The sequence below is a fragment of the Squalius cephalus genome (genome assembly GCF_949319135.1).
Source record: "Squalius cephalus genome assembly, chromosome: 10".
In the NCBI taxonomy this organism is placed as follows: Eukaryota; Metazoa; Chordata; class Actinopteri; order Cypriniformes; family Leuciscidae; genus Squalius; species Squalius cephalus.
Window position 1 is genome coordinate 397,501 of NC_137131.1, and position 5,673 is coordinate 403,173.

General features: G+C 42.2%; 1 protein-coding gene across 14 annotated transcripts in view; it reads right to left on the reverse strand.

Moving 5' to 3' along the window:
• caskb (calcium/calmodulin-dependent serine protein kinase b) overlaps positions 1-100 on the reverse strand; it is a 74,605-nt gene extending 74,505 nt beyond the window's left edge. For 4 of the 14 annotated variants that reach the window (XM_079883086.1, XM_079883093.1, XM_079883083.1 and 1 more), the window contains exon 1: positions 1-93. This exon is cut by the window's left edge and continues 696 nt beyond it. The gene's annotated coding sequence lies outside the window, so the exon portion shown is untranslated. The other 10 variants (XM_079883089.1, XM_079883095.1, XM_079883091.1 and 7 more) reach the window with 7 other exon arrangements.
• Positions 101-5,673: the final 5,573 nt, after the last annotated feature.

The window sequence follows — 5,673 nt, forward strand, 5'->3', positions numbered from 1 at the left end:
CGGATGTTTCCGCTAACGCTCATCGGGCTGTTTGAGCCAAGATGGCCGGAGAAGGGCGCGCCTTCGAGTCCACAGCGCTGAGTTTCCTAATCTGACCATAGAAAAGCCGTTCTCTGGTCAATCGGCCAATGGCGGATCCGCGTCGCTCCGCGTGCTGGTTGACCATCCGATGACGTCAGAGCTTCTGCGATTTTCCCGAGGATCCGTGCATTTTCTTACGGAATAAATGCTGCAGAATAATATCTCTGGGAATAAATAGTAGGGGTCGCAGGCTGAACATTATTTTGTTTGTGATCCTGATATTTATCAAAGATGACGTCACTGACTGAGCCACATGATCATATCAAGCGCTGAAATATTCTAGATAGCTCATAAAAATACAGATTTAATATAAACCGATACGTTTTGCACATTCGAGCAGCTAATATATATCGACCTATTTATCAAAATAAAAACACTTTCGAAGGACCGCTTGCTTTTGCACTGATGCCATTCAAAAATGTGTGTTTTTGTTTTGTTTGTCTGCTTATAATGCTCTTCAACAACTGTATGTTCATATTAATACTCTTTCTTGCACATGACTCTCATAACACCTTATGGAAGACTATTTCTGCCACATAAGAAAATAATCCTGCTTTTGTAAATCGTAATTATGACATAAAAAGTCAAGATTGTGACATAAAAGCTGAACTTTTGATATAGAAATTTCGGTAATTTTCTCATAATTTCGATTATTTAAAAAAAAAAAAAAAATTTTAATGTCATAATTATGATTTAGCATGTCATAATTTCGACTTTATCTAATTATTTTTTACTTTTTATGTCAATTATTTCATAAAAGTAAAAATTGTGACTTAATTTTGTCTTCATTTTGACCTTTTAATCTCTTTATTATGACTTAATATGTAATAATTTTAACTTTTATGTAATTAGTTGTTTCATTTATGTCAATTATTACATAAATTAAAATTACAACTTAATTTACCTTTTAATCTCTTAATTATGACATAAAGTATGACATTTCATGTAATAATCAAGATTTACCTATTTTGTCTTGTGTGTCAGTAACGGGTTTCATACATCAGTGGCTGAATTTTAAATCCCTCATGAAATCAAAACTTCTGCTCTTCATCCTCTGAGTTCTGAGAGTCAGACTAATGACATCACACACACAGATACATGACATCACACACACAGACTAATGACATCACACACACAGATACATGACATCACACACACAGACTAATGACATAACACACACAGACTAATGACATCACACACACAGATACATGACATCACACACACAGACTAATGACATCACACACAGACTAATGACATCACACACACAGACTAATGACATCACACACAGATACATGACATCACACACACAGACTCATGACATCACACAGATACATGACATCACACACAGACTCATGACATCACTCACACACACAGACTCATGACATCACACACACACAGACTCATGACATCACACACACACACACACAGACTCATGACATCACACACACAGACTCATGCCATCACACACACAGACTCATGACATCACACAGATACATGACATCACACACACAGACTCATGACATCACACACACACACAGACTCATGACATCACACACACACAGACTCATGACATCACACACACAGACTCAGACTCATGACATCACACACACAGACTCATGACATCACACAGACTCATGACATCACACAGACAGACTAATGACATCACACAGACTCATGACATCACACACAGATACATGACATCACACACAGACTCATGACATCACACACACAGACTCATGACATCACACACACAGACTCATGACATCACACACACAGACTCATGACATCACACACACAGACTCATGACATCACACAGACTCATGACATCACACACAGATACATGACATCACACACAGACTCATGACATCACACACAGACTCATGACATCACACACACAGACTCATGACATCACACACAGACTCATGACATCACACACACAGACTCATGACATCACACACACAGACTCATGACATCACACACAGACTCATGACATCACACACACAGACTCATGACAGACTCGTGACATCACACACACAGACTCATGCCATCACACACACAGACTCATGACATCACACAGATACATGACATCACACACACAGACTCATGACATCACACACACACACAGACTCATGACATCACACACACACAGACTCATGACATCACACACACACACACACAGACTCATGACATCACACACACAGACTCATGACATCACACACAGATACATGACATCACACACACAGACTCATGACATCACACACAGACTCATGACATCACACACAGACTCAAGACATCACACACACAGACTCATGACATCACACACACAGACTCATGACATCACACAGACTCATGACATCACACACACAGACTCATGACATCACACAGACTCATGACATCACACACAGATACATGACATCACACACAGACTCATGACATCACACACACAGACTCATGACATCACACACACAGACTCATGACATCACACACACAGACTCATGACATCACACAGACTCATGACATCACACACAGATACATGACATCACACACAGACTCATGACATCACACACAGACTCATGACATCACACACACAGACTCATGACATCACACACAGACTCATGACATCACACACACAGACTCATGACATCACACACACAGACTCATGACATCACACACAGACTCATGACATCACACACACAGACTCATGACAGACTCGTGACATCACACACACAGACTCATGACATCACACACACAGACTCATGACATCACACACACAGACTCATGACATCACACACACAGACTCATGACATCACATACACAGACTCATGACATCACACACACAGACTCATGACATCACACACACAGACTCATGACATCACACACAGACTCATGACATCACACAAACTCATGACATCACACACAGATACATGACATCACACACAGACTCATGACATCACACACACAGACTCATGACATCACACACAGATACATGACATCATACACACACACACAGACTAATGACATCACACACAGACTAATGACATCACACACAGACTAATGACATCACACACACAGACTAATGACATCACACACAGATACATGACATCACACACACAGACTCATGACATCACACAGATACATGACATCACACACACAGACTCATGACATCACACACACACACAGACTCATGACATCACACACACACAGACTCATGACATCACACACACACACACAGACTCATGACATCACACACACAGACTCATGACATCACACACAGATACATGACATCACACACACAGACTCATGACATCACACACACAGACTCAGACTCATGACATCACACACAGACTCAAGACATCACACACACAGACTCATGACATCACACACACAGACTCAGACTCATGACATCACACACACAGACTCATGACATCACACAGACTCATGACATCACACACACAGACTCATGACATCACACACACAGACTCATGACATCACACACAGATACATGACATCACACACACAGACTCATGACATCACACACACAGACTCATGACATCACACACACAGACTCATGACATCACACACAGACTCATGACATCACACAAACTCATGACATCACACACAGATACATGACATCACACACAGACTCATGACATCACACACACAGACTCATGACATCACACACAGATACATGACATCATACACACACAAAGACTAATGACATCACACACAGACTAATGACATCACACACAGACTAATGACATCACACACACAGACTAATGACATCACACACAGATACATGACATCACACACACAGACTCATGACATCACACAGATACATGACATCACACACACAGACTCATGACATCACACACACACACAGACTCATGACATCACACACACACAGACTCATGACATCACACACACACACACACAGACTCATGACATCACACACACAGACTCATGACATCACACACACACAGACTCATGACATCACACACACACACACACAGACTCATGACATCACACACACAGACTCATGACATCACACACAGATACATGACATCACACACACAGACTCATGACATCACACAGACTCATGACATCACACACAGATACATGACATCACACACAGACTCATGACATCACACACAGACTCATGACATCACACACACACACAGACTCATGACATCACACACAGACTCATGACATCACACACACAGACTCATGACATCACACACACAGACTCATGACATCACACACAGACTCATGACATCACACACACAGACTCATGACAGACTCGTGACATCACACACACAGACTCATGCCATCACACACACAGACTCATGACATCACACAGATACATGACATCACACACACAGACTCATGACATCACACACACAGACTAATGACATCACACACAGACTCATGACATCACACACACACAGACTCATGACATCACACACACACACACACACAGACTCATGACATCACACACACAGACTCATGACATCACACACAGATACATGACATCACACACACAGACTCATGACATCACACACAGACTCATGACATCACACACAGACTCAAGACATCACACACACAGACTCATGACATCACACACACAGACTCAGACTCATGACATCACACACACAGACTCATGACATCACACAGACTCATGACATCACACACACAGACTCATGACATCACACAGACTCATGACATCACACACAGATACATGACATCACACACAGACTCATGACATCACACACACAGACTCATGACATCACACACACAGACTCATGACATCACACACACAGACTCATGACATCACACAGACTCATGACATCACACACAGATACATGACATCACACACAGACTCATGACATCACACACAGACTCATGACATCACACACACAGACTCATGACATCACACACAGACTCATGACATCACACACACAGACTCATGACATCACACACACAGACTCATGACATCACACACAGACTCATGACATCACACACACAGACTCATGACAGACTCGTGACATCACACACACAGACTCATGACATCACACACACAGACTCATGACATCACACACACAGACTCATGACATCACACAGACTCATGACATCACACAGACAGACTAATGACATCACACAGACTCATGACATCACACACAGATACATGACATCACACACAGACTCATGACATCACACACACAGACTCATGACATCACACACACAGACTCATGACATCACACACACAGACTCATGACATCACACACACAGACTCATGACATCACACAGACTCATGACATCACACACAGATACATGACATCACACACAGACTCATGACATCACACACAGACTCATGACATCACACACACAGACTCATGACATCACACACAGACTCATGACATCACACACACAGACTCATGACATCACACACACAGACTCATGACATCACACACAGACTCATGACATCACACACACAGACTCATGACAGACTCGTGACATCACACACACAGACTCATGCCATCACACACACAGACTCATGACATCACACAGATACATGACATCACACACACAGACTCA